General features: G+C 48.8%; 1 pseudogene across 1 annotated transcript in view; it reads right to left on the bottom strand.

Annotated features, from left to right (window-relative positions):
* Positions 1-762: 762 nt before the first annotated feature.
* Positions 763-26,047, bottom strand: part of LOC309858493 (cingulin-like protein 1 pseudogene) — a 51,104-nt pseudogene continuing 25,819 nt past the window's right edge. Inside the window, exons 2-3 of the transcript XR_014316648.1 lie at positions 2,072-2,278; positions 763-1,224 (exon numbers count right to left, since the gene is read on the bottom strand). The product of XR_014316648.1 is annotated as a cingulin-like protein 1 pseudogene (transcript). The remainder of the gene's footprint in view (positions 1,225-2,071; positions 2,279-26,047) is intronic.

Here is a 26,047-nt window from a genome sequence, read left to right as displayed (position 1 = left end):
AGTGAGGTATAGTGAGTCGTACCCTTGAGCTTGAAGACCACCGTCTGTCAAGACACAGAGCCTTTTCCTGTATGACTGAGGAAGGCTCCTGTTAGTTCCTGTTAACAATCCGAGTGGCAGGTGTGCCCACGCTCACAGGAATGAGAGGCTTGGTCAAACGGAAGCTGGGACTGAGTCTGAGCTGCAATCAGGCATTAGGCAGATTTTCAAATCTGAACCCTGACCGCTTTGTCAGCCCCTAATCTTTTTCATATGCCCCTTCCCCATCCAACAGTTCTCATGGAAAACGTTAACAATCTCGTCTTTGACAACAGCACAGAATTACTGGCTTTGGCCTCCTCAGAAGCGGCCTGAGGAGTGCTTGGTGCTGGTTCTTTAAAGGCCGGAGAGGGTAGGAGGAAGGACATACCTGCATCCCACTGAGGTCTCTGTGCAAACTCATTTTAGAACTTCAGGGCAGACTTTTTTTTTTTTTTTTTTTTTTTGGAATGTACTTCCTACAATCTTGGTAACCTTCAAATGGGAAAAGCTAATTTTCTAAGAATCTACTGATTACGAATACAGATAGCTATCTAGTTTCAAAAAAAAAAAACCGACTTCCCCCTGCTTTTAATAGCTGTTCTGAAGGACCGCACTGTGTGGAGTATGCTTGCCCAGAGGAGAGAGGAAATTGGCTTCTGCCAGAGAGCTGACTCCACACTGCCTCGGGGACCGAGCCTGCCAGCCTTCTCGCACAATTCATATTTTATCTCTGGAAAGCTGTCAAGCTCTTTAATGTCTACACCAGGGTTTCTCCACCTCGGCACCTCTGCCCTTGGGGGCAAGATAATCACGGCTGCGGGGGCCGTCCTGGTCTTTGTAACACCTTCAGCAGCAGCCCAGCCCTGCCCACTGGACGCTGGGAGCGTGTCCCTGGCTGTGACAAGAGAAAATGTCACCAGACATTGCCAGATGTCCCCCGGTTAAGAACCACAGCTCTAGACTGAGGGTCTGAAACCCAGTGTGGTTCTTACTACAGGAAACTCCCTGCAAGGAAAGGACCCGGCGATCTATCCATGGCTGTCCCATGCTGCTTCTCCGGCGTCTTTCCTGAGGAGTAAAGACAACAGCTGTGTTTACCTGCGCGTCTTCCAGCTCGCTCTCCAGGGTCCTTCTGGCTGATACGGCTTCTCTCTCTTCCTTTCTTGCCTGCACGAGGGCCTCCTCTAATTGCCGGCTTTCACTCTGCAATGACGCACGGGGTCAGAGTGCACACGGATGCATGTTGTGCCTAGAGAGCGGGCTCGGGGGCGTGAAAGGAATGTGGGAGACATCCAAGGACACAGACAGCAGCGGGCCCAAGGTGGCACACGACAGGTATGCTCTCAGATGTGTGTGCCCGACTACAGCTCCCTATTCCGCCAGAGGTGAACGTGTGAATCATGGGCGTGACTGAAAATACATATCCAGCCTCACGTTCAGAGCTTCGGAAAGAGCAGGTATGGAATGGACGTGGGCACACACAGTTCTGGAAAAGGCTTCCAGGTGATTCTGATGAAGGAGCATTTGGCGAACCCCTGTTGGAACACGTCTCCCCTTACACTGCTTTTGTCCCCTCTTGGACTGCCGGTGCGAGCTCTCACTGCCCCCTGTGCGAGGGTCTCTTGCTAACAGCCTCCCACTTCGAGAGACCCGGCAAACTAAGTAATTGGTGCAAACTGGTGCGGCTTCAAAATCCGCCAACTATGTGTTAAAGAAGAAAAAGTTACCGTGCGTGACAATGTCTGATGGTGGTATTAGGACCAGTGTCAAAAAGTGGAGGGTGCCTGACGTCTGGGTGAGCGGGGACGCTGGTGTTCCCCACTCTGACCTCATCAGCCCCATTCCCACCTCCTCGACAAGCTCACCTCCCATTTATGCCATCACAGAGGAACAGCAGAAAGGGGCTGCCGAGACGATGTGGTCACCATTGCTTCCACCTTTCCTACTAAATCGTGATAGTAAATCCCCTTGCATTTCCAAATCCACAGACACAAGAAAAAGGAAGGATCTGCAGCAGCCAGACCTGGGTGGGGGGCCCAGAGAGCTTTACCTCGCACTTCTTGAGCATTTCCTTTGCTCGGGCCTCGTCGCCCTTCATGTCGGCAATCTGCTCGCGCAGGCTGGTGACGCGCTGCTCCAGCTCCTCGATGCTGCCCCGCAGCTTCTCGTTCTCCTCCTGCAGAGCCTTCACGTGCATTTCAGCCCCCTGCTGGCTCTGCTCTGACGCGCTGCTCCGACTGGCCAGGACCTCGACGTTCTGTTAAAGACACGGATCGGGGGCACGCGGGAACCGCCGTCAAGGGGCTGTCCCCGGCTGCGAGCACGGCTGGCATTTATTAAAAACCCGCGATGTGCCAGGCCCTGTGCGCAGCCAGGGATCGACATGCTAGAGCCTGGAGGCCAAGTCCAGCACGTCACCTGTTATTAAAAATAACGTGTTCCTGGAGCATCGCCACGTATGCTGGTGAGCACGCCGCCTGTGGCAGCTTCCACGCCATAGCCGCGGAGCGGGGAGAGCCCAACGCCGGCAAGGGAAGGCCCCTGGTGCTGCAAAGCCTCAAATATTCACTCCCTAGCCCTGTACAGAAAACTGTCATCACCTTTACCTGCATTAAGTCTTTGACACGGGACTTCAAGCTTTTAAGGAACTCTAGGCCACGGGTACTATCACCGTTTTAGAGACAAAGAAACGAAGACTTGGATAGATGAGGAACTCGCCCAAGGTCACTTAGGAGGAAGTGCACCTGGGAAGACCAATTCCAGAACCTGTTCTTGGGAGTACTGCCTTCTGCCAAGTCCACACCCCTGACCCCTCACCACGGGCAGGGCCCCTTGGCGGAAGTTCTGGATGAAGGACGGTTTCTGTTTACAGTTTTTTAAGGTCCAATACAAAACAGAAATTAAAATTCACTTGAATTATGATAGAGGTCCTCGTGCAAGCTCTGGGCACCATCTTCTGAAAATGAGCTCTGGGCTGCCCAAAATTCCTAACAGAAAGACATGGCGACAATTACAGTGTGGTTACTGCTGATTCCCAATGTTGCCTGGGCTTTGTTTTTTGGGTTTTTTTGGGGGGGCTTAGTAATGAAGTGATAAATGGCCTTGTCCAGAATTCCACTTCTCCCAGAAGATCTCTCGCCTCCCATTTCTACACTATTCTAAAGAGGCCAACGTCAGCAAATCAGATCCTCACGGAATAGCGGTGCAGATGCCTACAAGGAAGGGAAGGCCCAGTGAGGACAAGCGTTGGCTTTGAAAGTTATGTCATGCCCCTGGGGAGAGCTATCTGCAGGAACTGCTTGTTTGCTTGCATAGCCTTCCAGAAAGATCTTTAAATCTCTTGACAGTAAGCTATATTATCCTGAACTTAACCAGTTAGAGAATTTCAGAAAACAGAGCATCTTTTCGAACGCAAATGTTTAATTCTATTCATCTGGGAACACCCATCACAGTCAAGCCACTGGGTCAGAACACAGCTGGTGTCCTAAAGGAGAAAACTCAAGCGCCCGACCACTAAGGGTTCTCAGGACCACTAGGGCATCCTTTCCTACCGAAACCAGCAAGATGAACAAAGAGAAATAAAGTGTGGTTGAAAGCCTGAGGAAGGATCCAAAGAATCCGATAACTGGTCAGACCAGGGAAGGAAAAAGAAAAGTCTAGGTTGCCCATGCCTGCCCTAACTTTCCCATTAAAGCATGAGACTACAAAGCTAGAGTTATAAGACAGCAAGGCACTGGCGTTAGAATAAACCTACAATTCAGTGGGACAGAACGGAGAGCCCCCAAGCAAATCCAACATTTACAGTCGATTGATTTTCAACAAGGGCATCAAGAAAATTCGATGGGCCAAGAAGTCTTCAGCAAAGGGTGGGGCAGCCGGATATTCACAGGCAAAAAGATGAAATCGACCCCCTTTCCTTACACCAAACACAAAAACTAACTCAAAATGGATCACAGACCTACATGTAAGACTTAAAACTATAAAATCCTTAAAAGAAAACATGGGGGTAAATATGTGTGACCTTGGGTAAGGCAAAGTCTTAGATGCCATCCCAAAAGCACAAGCAGAAACAACGAAAAGTTAAGCACTTTAGGGCTACCAGTGAGACCATCAGAAAGTGAAAAGACAACCCAAAGAATGAGAGAAAACAGTTATAAACCCTCTATCTGATAAAGGGCTCATATCTAGAATATATTTTTAAAATTCTTCAATAATAAAAAGAGAACCCAATTAAAAAATGGGCAAAGAGGGGCACCTGGGAGGCTCAGTTGGTTAAGCATCAGACTCTTAGTTTCAATTCAGGTCATGAAATTAAGCCCTGCGTCAGGCTCTGTGCTAGGCATGGAGCCTGCTTAAGAGTCTCTCCTCTCTCTGCCACCTCTGCTCCTCCCCTGCCCCCATGCACATGCGCAGTCCCTCTCCTTAAAAAAAAAAAAAAAAAGGTGGGGGCAAAAGGACGTGAGTCAGCCCCTTTCCAAAGAAGAGCTACAAAAGTCCTAGGAGCACCTAAAAAGATGCTCAACGTTATCAGTCATCAGGAAATGCAAATCAAAACCATAACGAGGTGCCACTTCGCACCCAATCAGGAAGATAACAGCAACGGTTGAGGAGAACTCGGGAACCTTACACATTGCTGGTGCGAGTGTGAAACGGCGCCGCCACTTCGCGAAATAGTTTGGCAGTTCCTCACAAAGTTAAACAGAGCTACATGACCCAGCAGTTCCACTCTCAGTGTATACCTAAGGGAAATGGAAACACGGGCCACACAAAAGCTTGCACAGTACATCACAGCAGCATTATGCCTGACAGCCGAAGAGCGGAAACAACCCAACGATCCAGCGAGGGATAAAAGGGCAAACAAAATGCAGTATATCCACATAACGGATGAGGTACTGACCCACACTACAACACGGATGAATCTTGGAAATGTTAGGCTTGGGGCGCCCATGTGGCTCAGTCGGTTAAGCATCTGCCTTTGGCTTGGGTCATGATCCCGGGGTCCTGGGATCGAGTCCCGCATCAGGCTCCCAGCTCCACGGGGAGTCTGCTTCTCCCTCTGACCTTCTTTCCTCTCATGCTCTCTCTCTCAAATAAATGAATAAAATCTAAAAGCAAAAAAATTGACAGTGGTGATGGCAACGCAACTCTAGGGACATACTTGAAACAGGTGACTTATATGTCATAAGAAGTATGTCTCAACACAGCCAGTGGAAGACAAAGGAACCCGGGCTACAGAGTCAGGAGAGAGGGGAGAGGCGAGGTGCCGACCTCGGTAGTCTGAGGTCCTGAGGCACCAGGGAGAGGAAGAGCAGGCTGCACATTCCAGCCGGTGTATGAGCACACGCATGCAGTCACTGCTCTCTTGTTCACCCAGAAATCTCTGAAAACCACGTCTGGTGTGACCTGCATTGGGGCCTAACTGGCCCCCTGACGCTGTGTGTGATGTCTAGGACTTGGTATACTCTCCGATCTCAAGTGGTGGACGCCCCTCCTGAGGCCTGAGGGAGTTCAGGCCGGGAGGATCGGCCGGGCAAGGGAATGGCCAAGCGGGGCAGTGGGGCTCTGCTCCAGGGTCAGCCTTCAGTAACACAGGCTGGGTGTGCCTCCAGGGGCTCTGCGTGGACGGAGAGGCTGAGTCCCGTTTGCACGCACTGTCAAGTGACAGTATGTTTTCCTCTGCATCTTCCTAGAGGGGAAGACTACATTATGTTAACAAATATCTGTTAGCATACTTTTCTAGAACCCCTCCCCATCCCTGTGTCCCACGCCCCATATACACCCAGGCCTCTATTTTATATCAAGTCCATAGGCCCAACTTCCTTTTCTGGCAACCATACCTGATCCCCATCATATCCCTTTGTTCAAGGCAAGTCCTCCATGACTTCCCAGCAGAGGAAACAAAACTGGTCTTGAGGACCTCCTAAAGCACCCCCTTCCAACTCTGAGCCTTGGCCTAGGCATCACCTTTTCCAAATGCTTACTCCTGTGTCTCAGGAATGGGGTGAAGGGCAGCAGAGCTCTACAGGGCCCAGAGCCGGTAAGGACTGACTCAGGACGAGATCAGCAGAGACAGTACTGCTGACCTCGCTCAAGTTCCTATGAGCCTTTGATCTAAAGTCCTGTCTGTCTGCAACAAGACTACAGCGGCTGTTACAGCATTAGTAAACTAAGGAGCTCACCATCTCTAAAGATTCATTTAGCCGTTATCACATTACTAGTGTAACATCTGCTTTTTAAAAAATTAACATCTGATGTCTTATTAGCCCCAGGGGTACAAGTCTGTGAATCATCAGGCTTATATACTTCACAGCACTCACCATAGCACATACCCTCCCAATGTCCATCAAATTTTTAACTATTATTCATTCCAGCAAGCAGTCACAAAGTGTCAGCAAAAACCAACTCTAAGGGACACCTGGGTGGCTCAGTGGGTTAAGCATCTGCCTTCGGCTCAGGTCATGATCCAGGGTCCTGGGATCAAGTCCCACATCAGGCTCCTTGCTCAGCAGGGAATCTGCTTCTCCCTCTCCCTCTGCCTGCCACTTCCCCCTGCTTGTGCTTTCTCTCTCTTTCTCCCTCTGAGAAATAAATAAAATCAAGAAAACAAAAAAACAAAAAAAACCCAACTCAAATTCCTCTGCCACTCCAAAAGTTTGGAAGCACCTTGTAGTCATCACCACAAGGGCAAAAGTAGCAGATGTGCTATGTTCTGTTGTTTGTCAAGACTGGACCATCCCTTAAAATGGCACTGAGATCATCTCTTCACCTTTCAGGCGGCCAAGGTCAGAAGGCGGTGGGTGGTGTGAGGTCAGAGGTTCTCCTCGTGCCACAGCTGGGGGTGAGGGAGGGGGGCTGGAAACTGGTATAAGGTCCTGGGGGGGGGGGGGCAATGTGGTAGTATTAATCAAAATTATAACGTATATTGCCCGTGACTCCATACCTCCTCTTCTCGCACTCATCCTACATGTGTGCAAAGTGCCACAGAAACAAGATGATAAACTGTGGCATTATAATAGCAAAGGATTGAGCTGAACTAAATCCAACTGATGGGGCATTTGTTAAACAAGTTACATCAGTTCAATGATAAGCTGTGCGGTGGAAAAAAATAAAGGAACGAGGAAGTGAGGAAAACACAAGGGACAGAACGGGACACAGAAGGGAGGTTTACATAAAAGGAAGGCAATGGGAGATAACTAGGTCATCCCCCGGCTACCCGAGAAACGGGTAGCACGGGCTGGCCGTAAGGAAGGGAAGCAGTGTTATGGAAAGGACAGGGATATAATCCATTGCAAACTTTCTTGTAACTCTTGAACTATGGAACTTCAAGAGATATTACATTTTTAAAAAATAAATACTCATTTTCTTGGAAGAGACTATCCATGCCCACAGGCACTTGGGAGGGCAACCGCCTCCCTAGCCCAGTTTTCGCCTCCTCCAGCCGTGAGGAACCCTTCCCCGACACATTCGCAGATACGTCTGGGCCCTGAGAGATAGCGGAGCCGAAGCCCCGGGAGCAGCTGTACAAACAGCGGAGAGCCAACGAGATCTCCCACGCGGGTTTACATAGCTCAGAAATTCCTTTTCACCACATATAGCTGGCAGAGTGGAAAAGGCCCAGATGGCCCAGGAGTTGCGCTTATGTGAGCACATCTCCAAAATTCCCACCCAGCAACCCGAAGGGAGAGATATCCAATGTGGGCTGATGACAGACATCCAAGGGGCTGCAGAGAACTGCCTTTCAAGGTTTGGGTTTTTCCAACAAAACTGCATATAACATTTTGCCTCTGACACCACGGTGTGTTTCATTCTATTCCAGGCCTCTTTTTATATTAAGATCCAGTGCCCATGGTGCTCTGGAAGAGGGACCACGTCTCCCCTGCAGCTGTGCTGAGCCCTCTCCTCCTCAGCAAGCCCCTCCACGTACGCCTGTCTCAACCCACCTAAAGCAGACGTAAACCACCTCAAGAAAGGAGTTCTCGGGAAGGAGTTCTTGGTTGGCGAGAGCAGATGCAAACCCAGGCTGTGCCCATTCCGCTGCAAAGCATCTTTTAGCCTCACAGAGCCTTGCTTCTCTGACTTGACAAAAGCGGATGAAGCTACCTCCTGGTTCACGGTTGTCACTACGAGGCAGGAGTCCTCGTAGAGGACTGACAGGATTACCACGCCAACGAAACCCACGTATGTTCCCCAAAGGGCAGGACTTGGCACAGTTCGCTTACTGGGGTTCTAAATCCTCAAACTTGGCTTCCAACCACAACCTGCACGTTTCGGGCAGCTACATGTCATAAGCCTATATTTCCCCAAAGAGAGACCTGAGATCTTCTAGTGGTCTTTCCAGGACAACTGCACTGGACCCTTCTCTCATTCCAAGGGCAAATCAGGTTTCTTGGTTGGCTAATTCATTAAAAACTTAGCCTCATTTCCAGTCGAGGATGGTCTGCTAAACTAATGGCAACGAAGGAAATTTTTCAAAAATAGACAAACAGCATGTTTCAGTGTGCTGAATTTCCACTACTTTCAAAATAGTTGACTTTTAAACATATGCTCCAATTACTATTTAAAAGGGGAGGAAAGGACATACAACTGTATCACAAAAAAAAAAAAAAAAAAAAAGGCAAAATCCCAGTTTTTGCCAGGTACCACCATTCACTGCAAATGACTCGCTTATAAATTGGCCCATTTCCATGAGTTAAAGCCCACATTTAGAAATGCTCACATGTCCTCTGGAGCCACAGGAAACTTTTATCCGTGACGAGCACAAAATTCCCAAACAGAGGCAGAAAAAGCCACGCCTGCGTGTTTGTTCTGATCCAAAGGCGCTGATGCACTTTCCTTGCAGGAACAGACACCGTGTGGACGGGTTCACTCCTGGCTTGGCGAGAGCAGACCTAACACGTGGTCATAGCGGGCTTTACTAATTAACAAGGCCTCTGGCATAGCAAGCTTTTGTCCCTTTTCTGTCTCCCTGTTTTGCTGAACGAGTGAAAACCCCTGAGGCATGGAGGCCAGGAGCCCAGGCAATGGAATGTTGGTCTGCCTGTTCCACGCCACTGGCCGCCCCCACACTCCCGTGTTTTGAGGCTGCGGGATCTCAGCCAACGGCGACCCAGAGTGGCCCCTGGGTCAGGCCATCTGCTGGAGGTTCCTGCCTTTTCACCATCACAGCTGTGGACGTCCACTTTCACCTCCCCAGGGAGCACCTGGGGCCCAAACAACCAGTCCCTTTCTCACTTGGAATGTAGGAGAACCGGGTCCCCTGTGTGGCGTCCTCAGCATCCCCCTCACAGGAGCAACAACTAAGCAGCATACATTGTAGTCATCAGCCTCTCATTTCATCTCTTTCCCTTGTTGTCCGTGAATTTCCATGATGTAAAGCCTCCAAGCCAGGACTTTACACTTGCCTCAGCCTCAGACTTACCTGGGGATTCTCGAGAAAAGCTCACTCTGACTCGGGAAGCCTGGGATTCTGCATTTCTTTTCTTTCTTTTTTTTTTTTAAGATTTTATTTATTCATTTGACAGACAGAGATCATAGTAGGCAGAAAGGCAGGCGGGGGTGGGGGGAGCAGGCTCCCTGCTGAGCAGACAGCCTGATACAGGACTCGATCCCAGGACTCTGAGATCATGACCTGAGCTGAAGGCAGAGGCTTAACCCACTGAGCCACCCAGGCACCCCGGATTCTGCATTTCTAACAAACCTCCAGTGAATGCCAAAGATCTCACTCTGAGTGGTGAGGTTAAGACAGAGGAGAAGCTGTTGTGACCTTGGGGCATTCCTATGGAGGTCCACAGCATAGGCCTCAGCTGTTCAAGTCCTCTGAGCTTCCTGCTCTGATTCCAGGGCCCAGCATGGGCCATCAGGTAACTTGGACGTGACTGCAGGCTTTGCAGCCAGCCCACAATGGGACTTATGCAAACCTTTGACCCCTCTGAGCTCAGTTCACACCATTAAAGAAGTGTAACAAGTAACATTAGCTCTGAATAGGTCAGAAAATTAAAACAAGGTAAGAGATAGAGAAGCTTGAAAAAGCGGGCATCCCTACACTCACGGAGAGTGATGGGGTTTCCCTTCTTCCTCGCTGACTCTGCCTACTTACCATATTTTGGGCAGAGTGGGGTTGAGCCACGGAAAAACACCATCTCTTAAATCCCTGCTCTACATCAGAGCTTCCGAAAATTCTCTCACTACATTTCCCAAATGCCAACAGCATTCCTTTCCCATGTATCTGCGGTTCAGAACAGAATCGGTTATACAGTTGGACTCCACCGTGAGAGGTTTGTTTGTGTTTTGGCAAGGGAGCAGCACACGAGTGACACAGGAACCCATGTGGCAAAGGGAACAGTGGAGAAGTTGAGGGTGCTCATTATCCGAACCCCAAATATCTTCAAGGAAGTGCTGATGCCAACAGCAGGCACAGCGGTTAGAAGATGTGGATTCTGGACCAGACTCCGCTAACAGTTCGCTCTGTAAGGCACTCAGGCCAGTCCTTTAACTTCGTCGGCCTGCCGTTGGCTCTCTTGTTCATGATTGGGCTCATTCCAGTGTCCCGCCAGCTCTCACAGTCTGGGATTCTAGAATGAACTTGAAGAAACTGGGGCAGTCATCAGGCAATCGTGGAATTCAAGAATTCCAGAGGCTTTACTCATTTAACATCATGCTTCAATTTCATTTTTGCAAAGGCTGCCAGCTAATCTCAGATCCTTTTTACCGGTGTCTGTACCCTGGCTTCTGGCCGTGAGGACCCTTATCCAAAGGCGGGCAACTTCTGGCCACGGAGTGGAACAAAGTGCCACTTCATTGCTTTGACTCACCGAGTTTCAATGTATTATATTTAAAGAAGATACCATTTATATCCTGTTTTTCTCACTGCCCTGGTGGTAGTCTTCTTTCTTACCAAACCACCTCAAAGATACTCCCTTTTCAACAGATTCAATTACCCAGTTTTCTCTACGTAACTGTGTGATTACAGAGGTTAAAAATATCCCTGGTTTTCTTCACAATATTCTTGTGAAGTAAGTCAATATAATTCCCTTTAAATACTTAAGAAACCTGCAAGATTTGCTCTCAGACATGGCCTGTCATGCAGACACAGGTCCCAGACACAAGTTACACTAATAAAATACCTCACATTTGTTCACAGAATGCATTTGACATAGGTTCTCATTTAAGCCACGCAACAAGCCTAGAGAGATACGCAAGATGGGGATAAAAACACCTCTGATAAAAATACTCGGCCCCCAAATAGGTCAAGTGCTTTTCCCAAAAAGCTACATGCTCACCAGTTTAGGCTTTGACATACGGTATGATTGCACTGAGAGGAAAGGTCCAGAACGGGCAAATCCACAGAGAAAGAGAGTAGACTAGTGATTGCCAAAGGACCAGGGAAGGGGGGATTCAGATGATGTAAGGGGGCTGCTTCACCTGGGGGTGAGGGACAGTAGCTATGGGTGCCCAACCTTGTGAATACATAGACGTCATGGACTGTACATTCTAAAAGAGTGAAAATGCTGAATTTCACGCTAGGTGAGTGATATGTTAATAAAAACAAAAGAAAAAGAATTCTGGCCTTGGCATCAGCTGACCTGACCCAGCCCCTCTTGCTCCTCTCTAAGCTTGGTTTTCCTGTTGTTCTAATCACGAAGGGGGCATTGCTCCAAGCAAGAGCGATGCCCTGGGCGCACGGTAAGAATTGGATCAATGACAGCTGCACATTAAGTTCAGGTAGCCAAGGGGAGCCTGGGTGGTTCCGTTGGTTAAACACCTGCCTTTGGCTCAGGTCATGATCCCAGAGTCCTGGGATCGAGCCCTGCATCAGGCTCCCTGATGAGCTTCCTCCCCGCTTCTCCTTCTCCCTACTGCTCCCCCTGCTTGTGCTTGCTCGTTCTCTTGCTCTCTCTCTGACAAATAAATAAAATTTAAAAAAAAAATAGTAAATTCAGGTAACCCAAAGTCACACAACCAGGAGTTATATCCAGCTTCAAATCCCTGTCTCTGATCTCTGCTACCTGCTTCTAAGGTTCTTCCAAGTACAGCAGCAGCTTCATTCACCCAGAGAAAGGAGAAGATTGATACCTGGCAACTGTGGGGTTTGGCGATGTCCACACACCCACCCACCCTGATTTAAAGCCAGTGGGAGGAGAAAGGAATATGCAGTCATATCATGCAAGGAGTTTCAAGGACTTCTCTAAAAGAGCCTTAGGTTATAAACTTTTGGTTTTTGTTTTTTTTTTTTAATTTTTGTAAGATTTTATTTATTTATTTGAGAGAGATGGGGAGCGTGAATGCACAGGTGGGGGGAGGGGCAGAAGGAGAAGCTGACTCCCCGCTGAGCAGAGAGCCCCACGCAAGACTTGATCCCAGGACTCTGGGATCATGACGTGAGCGGAAGGCAGCTGCTTAACCCACTGAGCCACCCAGGTGCCCCAGGCTATAGCTTTTAATTATGCTTTTGCCTTTATTCATGTTTTATACCACTCCTTAGAAAGTTCTTACAAAATTTTCCCCAGCGTCCCTGGGTCCTCTCAGTTTTCAGGGTATAAAAGGAGCCTCACGTCATATTTATAAGACACCACTTCCCTCATCCTGAGGGCCGCTGTCTAAGGTGATCTCAGAACCAGCAAGTAGCAGTTCTTGTTTATGGAACCCAACATCCTCCCGCCGTGTGGCTGTTCCTGCGAGGAGCTGCTAGCTGGCCGACGGGACTGCCCCCACCCGGCGCCATGCACCTAGAGTTCTGTGTCACCAGGAAAATATTGGGGGGGAGGGGAGGGGCAGGAAAAAAGCACCCAGTTATTTTGTCACCGACAGGCCAGACAGCTTTCCAAATGGTTAAAATCAGCTCGCTGTCAACACACACATGCCCAACAGGTTGAACAGGATTTTTAAAGAGAGAAGATAAACAAGCAGGTTCTCCAGAGCATTGCCAAGGCAGAGTTACCGCGACCCTCCGAGATTAACCAAAGGCTCAATCTAGAAGCCAGTAGGTCCTAATTGCATTCACAGTTCTATACTGTTCCCTTCCCAGAAATCTAGTTACTATGAACGCTGAGCCTTCAACTTTTCCATTTTGCTGCTACCGTACTTCTACACATACGGAAAGGATTAACCTGAAATTGGAGAAATCACTCCATTTAAAAATTTTGAATAAAAATTCTTAGACCAAGAACTCTCAATCAGATGACCGTTCCCATATGTGCCTCTTCTAGCCCCCAAGCTAAACCAAATTTCCATGCAGAGAATTGTCCTCTTCTCCCTTTGTCCCCCATTTCTGTAGCTGAACAGGGAGGGACAGGACAAAGAAAAGCAACTGGCTCGACCAAAACTCTCCCCAAGCTTTGAGGCTGGTTCCCACAATAGCCAGGATTAAGACATACGACAAGGATGACCTTTATTTATTTCCTCCTTCAAAGATGTTGCCTGTTTCCTGGGACAGGGCTGAGCAGACTGAGCTGCTATCAAGCCTACGCAGGATCCCCGGGCCCTTCCCTGCGGGCCCGCCTGCCGGGGTCGGCAGCCAGCTCTCACAAGCAGAGGGAGCACAGCCAAAGGGGGATGTCCTAATCCAGGTGCTAGGGTCACCAGCCCACTCAGAGTTTTGGCGCCAATAACAACTTCTCTGAATCACGGTTTGGTTTTCTTACAAGCAAGGGTGGTGTGTTATGGATCCATTCACTGCCCGGATCAGGGAAAATGAAAAATAATGGTGCCAAGTGTCCAAACACCAGTCACTGTATAAACAGCAGTGTCCAGGAAAGAGTGAGTATGTACCACCCAGAAGTTATAGAACAGAAATCGCAGATTTCCTTCACGACAGAGGCTTGAAGGAGGCGTGGTGAGTTTCTGGCCTCCTTCCCCTCAGACCAACTATCTCTGAGCCATGGCTGCTGGCACGACTCTCACTCGCCAGCGTAAAGAGAGAACAAAATGTCACCTTTCCTGTCAGAAAAGCTGGCCAGGTCCCAGCTCTAAGAGCCACTTCCTGATCCACAAATGCCCCTCCCACTGCTGCAGCAATCACGGGCCAGGGTCCCCCAATAACTCTGATGAGCCAACCTCCACCCACACCCTGCCATGACCCCCAGGAGGAATGTAACACGAGCAAGAGATAGACTTTTCTTCGTTAAGCCCCTGAGATGTGGTTATTGCAACATAACTCAGCCGATCACATCAGGGAAAGCCCTACTACGTACAGGTTCAGCCTGCCCGTCTCCAGTCCCCAGAGAAGAAAACTCTAGGTCTAGGACAAGCTTCATCCTAAAGAGCCCATGGGGCTGTCACAAGGAAAGATCATGGGCTTCTGGAGTCAGGCAGACTTGAGTTCAAATCTTGACCCTGCCACCCATGGCCACGGGACTCTGAGCCAGTCCATTGGCCCTGAACGGATCTGCAGTGTTTCCAACTTTGACCTGGCAATTCTATTACCCGGCACACGAGGTCATGGTGGGGATGAAAGGTCACGAATGTGAAGAACACAGCATGTGGCCAGCCATGCAGTATGCACTAAAGAAACAGCAGAGAACGTAGTGACCCACACACCATTGTCTTCGCCCTGCTCTGACCACTTACCAGCTGTGCTGCACCCGGAGCCTCTGCTTCCTGCTCTGCAAAATGGGCGAGTAGTGCTGTGCCTACTCTCAGGGTGGCCGCAAGGGCTCCGTGTGAGTGGGTCTAGGGGCAGCTGCTCAGAAAGTGAGACTACCCCACCTTCCTCCAGCCTGTCCCAAGGGAGCCCTAGTGCACCGAGGGCCAGGGAGGCTGTGACCCCCGGTGCCTGGAAGGCCCAGTCCTTGACCGGCCTTCTGCCCTGGACTCCCAGTTGCTCTCTGGGCACTGGCCTCGTCCCCCAGCCCCAGCCAACCCACTGGTTGCCATTTACCAGAGCACAAGCACTGCTTCTGCTAGGGACTCTGAACTTGGAGACCTACCGAACTGCCCCCTGAAGTTCCCTCACCAGCCCAGGTGACCTATGAATTTGAGAAGTCACCTTGAACATTATCCACAAAGATCTGCGCACTGGTCAGGGGAGGTCCCTCCCCGGGGCTCCCACTGAAAATTCAGAGAGGGAGCCTGGCGGGCCCTCTCTGCGCGAGCGTCAACATAGCACTCAAGCGAGGCTCTTAGAACAACTGGCCACACACCGAGGACAATCTGCCATTTGCCACCAGAGTCCCGGCCAAACACTTGGAGGGTCCTGAGAGCTGTGTCCATGGACAGTGACTCAATGAAATGCTACCGTGGGTCCTGACACATCCCAGATTCTCAGAAGGCTCGGAGAGTGGCCTACATGGAAGGAATGCTGGAGGCAGGACGGAGCCGGCAGCCTGGTCCCAGGGCAGCCCCTTGCCTGCTGTTCAACCTGGGGCAAGTCACAAGCTCCCCTGAGCCTCCTTTCCACAGCCATCAAACATCTAGGGCAAGACAATCATTTATGGATTTAAGCACACCCACTGAGGGACTACACTGGATAATTACACGAGTTGTACGTAGGGGGCACAGTGCCATTCTTAAAGAGTTTAATGTGCCACAAATGCATTAAACATGTTCACAATTAAAATATAAGTAATCATGGGACGGCTGGATGGCTCAGTGGGTTAAGCCTCTGCCTTGGGCTCAGGTCATGGTGCCAGGGTCCTGGGATCCAGCCCCGCATCAGGCTCCCTGCTCAGCAGGAAGCCTGCTTCTCCCTCTCCCTCTCCCCCTGCTTGTGTTCCCTCCTCTCTCTCAAATAAATAAATAAAATAGAAATTTTGTTTAAAACAAAATGAAATATAAGTAATCACAGCCTGAAGAGAGGGTTGTGAGCACGACGGTCTCATGGCCTCCAAGACCGCGTCTGTCTCTGTGATTAAGAACATGGCGCCTGCAGGGCAGATCAAGTTTATTTCCTCTCTCTGGCCCACCAAAGTTTCCATTTCTCCAGATAAGTTAAAACAGACCTGGATATTATTCATTCGTTCATATCTGACTCATAAAGTGGTACAATGTCAGCACTATTTGAGACACCCAATTTCTCTGGTTCAAAGCCCTATCTGAATCTCCAATACCCCCCGTCTCTGTCTACCCCCGCCATGTGTCTAGCAGATAAGCAGCCATCAGTCTCAGCTTCCAGGGGCTGGAAACACACTGCCTCTCAAAGCGGGCCCTTCCGTTTTCTGACAGCTCTCAGCCATGAAAACATCTTCATGCTGAGCTGATGATATCTACGTTCCTACACGTCACTGGGACCAACCAAGAATGATACAGTCCTTCCTCACGATGACAGCGGTTCCAACATGTGAAGCTGCATACCTCCCTCACACCACTCTCTCCTGCCCCTTCTTCTTCAGGCTAAACTTTCAAAGGTCCGTCCTCACCCACTGGGGCACGGTATCAAGTACTCTTTCAAGTGTGGGTCCCCAAATCAAAATAATGCTCCCTGAAGAGTCTGGCCCGTTGTCCCCCTGATTACCAGATACCCCAGGCTCCAGAGACAAAGTCTTACAGGAAATAAAACAGCCGGATCCCTCCCAGATACAGGTCTGCACAGAGGCCAAAGAGGAAATGGGTGCTTACTCAAGCCCACAAGCCAGAGAAAGCTTCCACCACCTGGAAACCTACAGACAGACACCCATGAGACCCCACCCTGGAACCCCTGTGAGCAACACTGCTAGGACCCACGGTGACCGTCGGGATGTCCCCGCAGGAGCTCCACTCCTGCTCTCATCTCTTCTTTGGCTCCTAGCCCCTTTCCACTTCCCCACCCCACCAGGGCATCTCCACCACCCCTCTGGCTCCCCAGTATTTCTCAGACAGCCCCAGAGCTCACCCTGTCACCCCAACACTGTTCTCTTTGCTTGTAAGTTTTCTGAAGGGAAAAAGGACTCTTTTTCCCTTAGTCTCCTTTCCCTTCCATATTTCTCTCTTTTTATGGCCCACACCCTCCACCCCATCCCGTTCCAGGGCTAGGCCTGAGGAACTGGACCAGAGGCCCAATTCCTCAGTGGCCCCAAGTGAGCTGCTGGTGGCATCCCACAGGACAAGGCCCCGGGCCAGACAGGCACAACAGCATGTACTGAGCCCTCGCTCTCTGCTGACACTGGGCCATTCCCAGGGCATCTCACTCAACTCCTACATGACCCCTCCCCTCCTGAGCCAGACACTGTCAACTCCTTTACTTAGAAGCAAGGAAATGGAGACACTAAGAGGTCAAGTAACCTGCTTACGGTTTCAAGGCTAGAAAGCAGTCGAGCCAGGATATAATCCCAGGAGACCTGACTTGAAAGCCCAACAGACTTAAGACTCCATCGTGAGCCCCTGGCAGGTAGGGAGGGCCTGCATCTCCATCTGGGCCCACCCCCGTGCCTGGCACACACTGCACTCAAATTCAAGTTCAATGAATCAATTGGTTCTCTCTGTTCTTCAGTGTCTAAGTATATTTGTATCTGATGGCAGTCATCAACACACACACTGCCCCAATGCACATTTATTTTATATCGCTTTTTTATCATTAATGTACACTACCTCCGCTGTCATGTGCTACATCAACTTTTGTTATCTGACCTGAGAACCTAACCCCAGATTTATAACAATGTTGCCATGAGAAAATCCTCCCAAACACCCTGCATAAAAATAAATTTTTAGCACCTTCCTTTCCTAAACAGAGGCCCCAATTAGCAGATTCCTTCATTAGGGTACAGTTTACCTTTGCATTACTAAGAGACCTGTCCTGACTCAAGCCTGCTTCTCGGCACTGACTCTGCCTCAGGAAAAATGCCTGAATTTCAAAGGAATGTGTGAACTGGATACTCCTCACAGTTTTCACAAAGGCCCCATTCTCAATCTGAATTTTTGCACAAAATTGTAAGTTCTGAGAGGCACTGCGTCTGCTTAACCTGATAAGTGATTCTCCTAATTAGTGAATCTTAAATGGATTTAACAGGTATGATGCTAAGTGAACTAAGTCAGAGAAAGACAAACATCACATGATTCCACTCAAATGTAGAATTTAAGAAACAAAACAAACAAAGAAAAAGAGACAAACCAAAAAACCAAACTCTTAACTATAGAGAACAAACTGGTGGTTACCAGAAGGGAGCAGAGGGGCAGTGGGCTGGGGGATTTGGAGTGGGGAGAATGGATGTGGGGATTAAGGAGGGCACCTGTCTGACGGGTACCAGGTGTTTGATGAAAATGTTGAATAACTCACGGTATTTTATATCTGAAACTAATAAAACACTATATGTTAACTATATTGGAATATAAAAAAAAAATTTTTTAAGAAAAAAATGAATTTTCAGTTCCTTGAAATGGCTAAAAGGTTCAGCTTGGAAAGGGTCTGACATCTTGTAGCCACTCATTTTCCAAATGAGCAAACCAGGACCTGGAGAGGTTAAGTGACGTGTTTCAAGTCACACAGTGGAATTTCCGCCGTGGTGGGAAGTCGGTGGACTCAGCATTATCTATTAACCTTGGTCGTACCTCTCCTGCCCTTGACAAGGACAAGGTGAACACACACCTTCCCTCTAGCACGGCCTGGGAACCCAAGCAGTCCAAGACAGTCCTGTGTCCATCTGGCCTCAGAAAAACACAGAAAAGACTCTGTTTCGGCCTCCTGCCCCCAAGCAGACAGTCACCAAGGAGAAAGGGTACAAAGAAACACATCCTTCTGTTTCCTTCTCAACCTAAACGATGTGGTTTTTCCCCCCATCCCTCCCCTCACCCACCAAGGCCAGGCTCTTACCTCCTGGCGTCTGGAAAACGAAGACACCTGGTTCTAACACTCAAGGCCCCACTCCACTCTTCTACGGTATGTCTTCCAGACGGGCTTTGCCCAAACGATCCTCCACCACCACAGAGCTCAGCTCAGCTCAGCTGACATAGAACAAACTGAATTCAAACTCCTAGCCTGGCTTCCAGATCTCAGCCTGAATTCAACTGACTTTGCCCGAGACTCCAAACCCTGTATCAGACCCCACTCTCCACTCCGTGTCTCGGAGGACAGATCTCTGAAGAGGATGTAGAGCCCTCTTCAAAAAGTACCGTCCAAAAGAGAGCTATGGGGCACCTGGGTGGTTCAGTGGGTTAAAGCCGCTGCCTTTGGCTCGAGTCATGGTCTCAGGGTCCTGGGATCGAGTCCCACGTCGGGCTCTCTGCTCAGCAGGGAGCCTGCTTCCTTCTACCTCTCTCTCTCTCTCTCTCTCTGCCTGCCTCTCCATCTACTTGTGATCTCTCTCTGTTAAATAAATAAATAAGATCTTTAAATTAAAAAAAAAAAAAAAAAAAAGAGCTATGTAATACGGCATTTCTCCCAAAGTAGTCTATAAACCAAACTACTGTGGAAAATTCTTTGGGGGGAAAAAACAACTTTTGTCGGCATATAATCTGAGAAATTCTTACAGCTGAGTCCTTTCTTGGGTAACCATAGCCCACATATTAAAGGTTTGGAGAAGTCCTATAATAAGAAAAGCCATTTAGAACTTTATCTCGGGACTCCTCAAATTTGTCTCTTCTCTGTCCTCTGCTCTCCATCCCTCCTGCCACCATGCCAGTCTAAGCTGTCACCATTTCCTTCCTGAACAACAGCAGAAACCTCCTTCCTGGCTGGTGTGCCCACAGCCCCTCTTTTGCTCTTTCCAATCTATCCCCCACACATGAGGGCAGGAGAGAGTGTTTTGAATCCCCTGCTTAAATGTTTCAATGGCTTTCCCATGCTCTTAAGGAGAAAGACAAAAACAAATAGCAAATCTTCTTAACTTGGCTCACAGGGCTTCCATGGTCTACCTACCTTCCCAGACCCATCACATCTCACATTCCTCCTCACTCACCCCATCCTTCCACTGGCCTTTTTAAACCATGTTTGCTCCTACCCCAGGGCCTTTGCACCTCTGCCTGGATGACTCTACCTCCCCAAAACATTAGCTCGTACTCAGCCCAATCATCACTTCCTCAAGGAAACTGTCCCTAACCCTTCAGCCTAGGTCAAATCCTGGCCCCTCCCCTCCATGAGCCTTGTCACTTGTCACAAAGTTGCAATTTTCATCTACTTATACAATTTTTTTTTTTTTTTTTTATCCTTGTATATTCTCTCCCAGTGGGCTGTACACCTTCGGAGAGCAAGGAGCACATGTCCACTTTTGCTCAGAAGGATTAGTATAGTGTCTGGCCCAAAATAAACACTCAAAATTCCATACACACACACACACACACACACACACACACACACTGAAGCAATCAATGGGAGGCAAGAGCATATGACGTGAGAAAGAAAGTACAATACAGTATACTCTGTAGTGCAGACAGAAACCAAGTGTGATGCTATGGGAGGCACGGGAGACTTAACTCCACCTGGGTGAGCCAGTAAAGCTGCAAAGTGCTCAGTGCCACACAGAGAAGGGAAGGGAAAGGCTGTGCACACCAAGGCAAGGAAGCCAGCCATGGCTGGCTGCTTCCTGCTTGATTCTGCTCTAGGAGACTGTTAAACCATCTCCTCTAGCACAAAGCCTAGTGCTCCCAAGTGAGAAGTGAACCTCTCCCTGTAGGTCAGCAGGGCTCAATTACATCAGGGGAGCCTGGGGGCCGCCCTCCCCCATGTGCGTACGTGGGCCAGCCTCCGTCTCTGCTGCATGGTGCACACACCCAGATCCCGGTGGTCCGGAGATGAAAGCTGTGGTGTGCAGACTCCTTGGGGCCTGCCCCATGCCTCGCCCTTCCTAACCCTCCTGCTCCAGTGGAACCGCCCCATTTCTGGAAACTGCAAGCCTCTCTCTGATCCCACTCTATGGCTGGCCCCTGTCCTCCGTAATATTCCTCTTGAGGCAGAATAAGAAGCCTAGATTAAGAGGGATCAGGTCCCACGTGACCCTTTACTGCGGGCTTTGACTTGGCTGTTTCCAAGTTCAAGCATGTGTGTACGTGTCTTCGGTCTGCTCCCTATCCGCAGGGAGACACAGTCCAGACACTCCTCCAAGATTTAGCCAAGAGGAATCCCATCAGGAACCGCTCCCACCCCTCCACTTCCCAGCCCCCAGTCTCACCAGGCCTGTTCTTTGTTCCACAAAAGCAAACAGCTGGTTCCGCCTGCCAGGGCAGATGAGGTACGCACACACCAGGGCAAACAAAGAGGCCCTCTTGCACAAGACGTTCCTTCCTGCGGGGCTGATGCGGTCACCGGCACCCTCTGTTTGAAGTCACTGGCTGTGCCGGGCACCCACGGGGACCTGTGGCCACTGGGCACAGCACTCCCTGCCCTTCTGTTTCCACTGCCACCCCAGGTGGACCTAACCAAGCAGCCTGTGGGGCCGGGATATCTGCTGCCACTGTGATTGCTGGGGAGCCGCTCACACCAAAAGTGCAGCCCACTCCCCTGTACGGCAATCCTTGCCCAGGCCTCCCCTCTCCTCTCCTCCCTGGCCTGCCGGCGTCCATCTGTCGCATGTGCAGAGTGCCAAGGACCGTGCAGTCAACGATCCAACAGCACCCTCACCACAGCTCTGCGGCTCTGCTCTCGTCCCCATTCGACGGATGGGAAAACCAGGGCACAGACTAGTTAAGCGACATGCCCCAAATCATCCACGCCCAGGGTCCAAACTGGGTCTACCTGAATAGAGGCCCCAGGCCACCGACCGCTTTTTTGAGCGCCTTGGTAATTCCTCTACAAAAGGGACCTGTTAGGGAGTGGAGGACTGTATTAAACCCAAACGTTGGGTCAAACATAACTCTCGGTCGGTTGGGTGGACAATTCCATGGATAATTAGAACCATTTTCTTGGAAATAGTCACATTTTGGTTTTAAGACCCCACAAAGAAGAAAGTGGGTGGTTTGGGTTTGGTCTCTCTTTTTGAATATACTTGCTGCCTTTGGGAGTGTATCCAATTACACGTTAGTCAACCCTGTGAATATTTTCCCTAAAAACACACATTTCCTCCTCTCGTCTCTCCCCCGTTTATCTTATCTCCACTCCCCAGAGCTCAGGAGGCTTCCCTCCACGGTCACTCCTGGTTATCAGTGTTGCTTCTACAAGCAACATTTATCTGGATTGCTAAGACATTCTTGGCCTTCCAGAAATATGCTTTCATTTTTCTTGTCAATTAGTTACTTTAGATGCTTCCAAAGTTACGCTTTCCTAGGAAAATAGATGCCTTCCAAACTCCCTCACCCTTCACGTGCCATTAACCGAAGCTGCAACAGAACGGGACCTGAAGACTTTAAACTGAAGTCAGTCTATACCAGGAAAAATAATGCTGGTCGTCATCCAAGTGACATTAAACGTTTCCCAAAACAACGGGCACTGGCTTAACTCTCTTTCTTGGTGTTTATAAGCACCTCCCCCAGAACCGCTCGTCGATGCTGTAACACGCGGAACCTGAGGACAGGAGGCTGGCTCTACTTTCGTATTTTCCCAGACAGACTGACCGTTCTGAAGGCTGATATCACCATAATCCTTTCCTTCTCTCCTTGGCGGTGCTCCTAGGTCAAAAGGCCAAAGTAAAGCCCTTTCTGAGAGTCACCAAGGCATAAAACCAGAAATTCAGGTTATACAGTAAGTTTGGTTTTAAAGAAAGCGGGAGGTAATTGGCATGAGGAATTCTTGACACGGAAGGGAGGCCTTCTACGAAGACAGGTCAAAACATCCTCAAGGCATGAGAACTGGCAGCAGTCTCAGAGTCACTGCGTTTTACAATCCACGAGGAAGCTGGTAATGAGACCAACACGAGGTAATCCTAGTGGTCACAAGCTGACTGACAAAGCAAGAAGACTATTAATGATATAATGCAAATGAGCTGCTGACAACTGGTTTCTGGGGCTTTGCAGGAAAAACCTCCTCTAGAGACAACAGGGAAGGTCCATGGTTCATGGCACACAGGGTATCACCTAGCTGATTCTCTAACCTACAAAGCCCCTGAGAGGATGTTAAAAAAAAAAAAAAAAGACCCTTCCTCAAAGAATTTTGAAGTGATGACAACCATCTTCACAGCTCCTCTTTTTTTTTTTTTTTTTGTAATTTATTTATTTGATGGAGAGAGAGATCACAAGCAGGCAGAGAGGCAGGCAGAGAGAGAGGGAGAAGCAGGCTCCCCCGCTGAGCAGAGAGCCCAATGCGGGGCTCGATCCCAGGACCCTGAGATCATGACCCGAGCCGAAGGCAGAGGCTTAACCCACTGAGCCACCCAGGCGCCCGAAGATTTTATTTATTTATTTGGCAGAGAGTGAGAGAGCACAAGTAGGCAGAGAGGAAGGCAGGCAGAGAGAGAGGAGGAAGCAGGTTCCCCGCTGAGCAGAGAGCCCGATTCAGGACTCAATCCCAGGACCCTGAGACCATGACCTGAGCTGAAGGCAGAGGCTTAACCCCCTGAGCCACCCAGGCACCCCACAGCTCCTTTTATATTACCAATGGGTGATAAATCCCTAAGAAAAGAGCAAAGAGAAAGCGACTACCTACAAAGAAGAGGAGCTACCTTCTGCCTTTACAATCAGCATTCTACAAGAAGCACACGGAGATACTCAGAGGGATGGCAAAAGTGCCAGTGTGTGAGCTCATGCCTAGACACTCAGGTTTCCAGGGAACACCCTTGGCCAAAATCTGTTGGATGGGGTGCCGGCTGAACGCAGCGTACCATCACCAGTGGCCGGAGTTCAGGAACGAACAGAGAAACACATAATACAGTTGCTCTGGGATGGAAAATATAACACACACCAGTTTGCAATTAGTCTAAAATAAAGAATCAGGCCCATTTAGGCCCAAACAAAAAGAACAGAAAGTTCACGGGATTGGGGCCTTTCCCAAAATAAAATCCATCCTTCCTAATGCTTCTTAATTTTGTATTACTATTTTTAAAGGCCTAATCGTCTACACGAGTCATTTATTATAAGCCGCTCATGAGTGAGGAGTGTGAAATGCTGAGTCTGGGTGCAGATGGGGGAAAAAAAGACCAAGAGATGGGACAGAGGCCGAGACGAGCTCTTTCACACCCTGGACTTAACAAAACCATGGCAGGAACCTAGAGATGAGGAAAGAATAAAGAGAATTCTTTGTATTTCCATCATAAATAAAGCTTTTTGGCCTCCAGTTCGGAACACAGAGCCTTCTCACTTGCACATTATGCAGTTACAAATATTCACGTGACGGCTACGCCTTTAAAACAGTAAGTCACTAGATGAGCCTATAAATGTAAAATTGTTCCATGGCAAGAGCACAGGCCTATAAAAAGGATGGTCTTTGGAGCTTTCTTGACTTGTAAGATTTAAGCGATTTTCAGGTTGGTATCCCCAACCGGTGCTTCCTACATCTCTGAGTGGTTACCATTTCTCTTACTCTTCTGAGTCTGGGGGAGCCCAACCGTGGCCGACGATTTCAGATTTCCCCTGCACAGACTGAGGACAGAAGTCTGCGTTTCTTGGAGATGGAGACCACGTCTCAGTTTTCTTCTCAGTCACCATGCCTGGAACAGTGTCCTATGAACAACTGAACTCCATAGATTTTTGCCACTTGCCGAACACCCCCGAGTGGGGAAAATTACTAAGCGCCTGTGATAACCACAGCAGAGGGCAAGAACAGAAGTCCAGACTTCACAACCTCACTGCATCCAGCAAGTGGTGCTTTGGAGGATTCTGGAGTTTGACGGTGTGCTTACTTAACGCATGTGAGGCTATCTGTGTCCGCACCAGGGTTGACGCAGTGGAGCTTATGGTCCTTCAGCAGGCCTCCAGAGCTTTCAATCCTCCATTCTACACTTAATCCCCAAAAATGAAGAAAAAAGAAACAAGAGGTGTCATTTTACCTCTTTTCAGTTTAGTCAAGCTTATTTTTAATCCTTTGCCTCTGCCTGTTGAGATCATTTGGAATCCATGGTCTAGTAGTTGGGCTCTCTCTGTCTGCTCTAGGTTTTCTGGTCATGGAAAACAAGTTCACAGAACAGGGCCAAGAATCCTGTCATCTATCACTAGGCAACGCCTTCCAAATCTCTCTGTAACCCCAATCTCCTTGCCTAGTAACCCTGTTAAAAGATAAAGCACATGACTTCTGTGAGTTTTCTATGACTTTCCGGGATTACCTCTATCTTCAGCTCTTACTCAGATGTTTATTATTTTCCAAAGGACAAAAGGATCAACATAATTGACCTTTATTGCCATGAAAGTCATTGCAAATTTAAAATCATGAATTCATTATTAAAAGCATTAGTTCTAGTCTAATCTACTTCCTTTTCTTGTCTTTTTTCCTGATATTAAACCAGATCTCAGAATCACAAATACTCAAACCCACATCTGCCTGCTTGACTGGTCCCCTTCTCCCACCAGAGCAGAAAGACAAATGTGCTACCATAATTCTCAGTGTCAAAGTCAATCTGGAAATACAATGCCCTTACCACAAGGGCTGTTCGAGCTCCAGGGCAATGACTGATTTCTCTCTCAGTCACAGGTGAGCCTAAAGCCAGTACAAATGAGAGCAGGCATGTGTGGATCTTAGCATCTGTCCTCTTTCTCTGCTCAGGGTTCCCAAAACTCTGGGCTAGGAAAGAAATGTAGGTATAATTTTCAAAACTATATGTCAAAAGAAGCTTTACTTCCCCGTTTTTACCTCAGTATGAACAGCAAACATCATGAGGTTGATCACGTTTCTTTTTTCACTCTGACCACCAGGAATCTCAGGGATCTCTAGACAACATAGGTGGGCTCTATTTGGTCTCCAGTTTCCCCAGGATTAACTCTATTTGAATTTCTATTTCCTATAGTTTTTTAATCTTATCATACATGCTTTTGTGAGTGGTATCAGAATCATCCTATAAAATATATCAGAATGTAAACAAAGTTGCAAAGCTATTGCTTAGGGAAATTTCCCTTCCAAATGCGAGCCTGGCCACCCTTAGTATCTGCACTGTGCTATTTAGTAAAATTGCAAGTGGTCTTCTGAAATGTGTGTGATGCCTCTGAGGAAGGAAATCAGATCAGACCTATTTCATATTCTGGGACCACTAAGAGGGTCAGACCTTCTTAGTCCTCCATGAAGGGGTGCCTATCTTCCTGCCTGCCAGCTCTCCTTCATTCTGCCCTT

The sequence above is a fragment of the Mustela nivalis genome (assembly GCF_964662115.1).
Source record: "Mustela nivalis genome assembly, contig: HAP1_SCAFFOLD_2635, whole genome shotgun sequence".
Classification (NCBI taxonomy): Eukaryota; Metazoa; Chordata; class Mammalia; order Carnivora; family Mustelidae; genus Mustela; species Mustela nivalis.
Note: the sequence above shows the minus strand (reverse complement) of the source record. Positions and strands in the feature narration are given on the sequence as shown.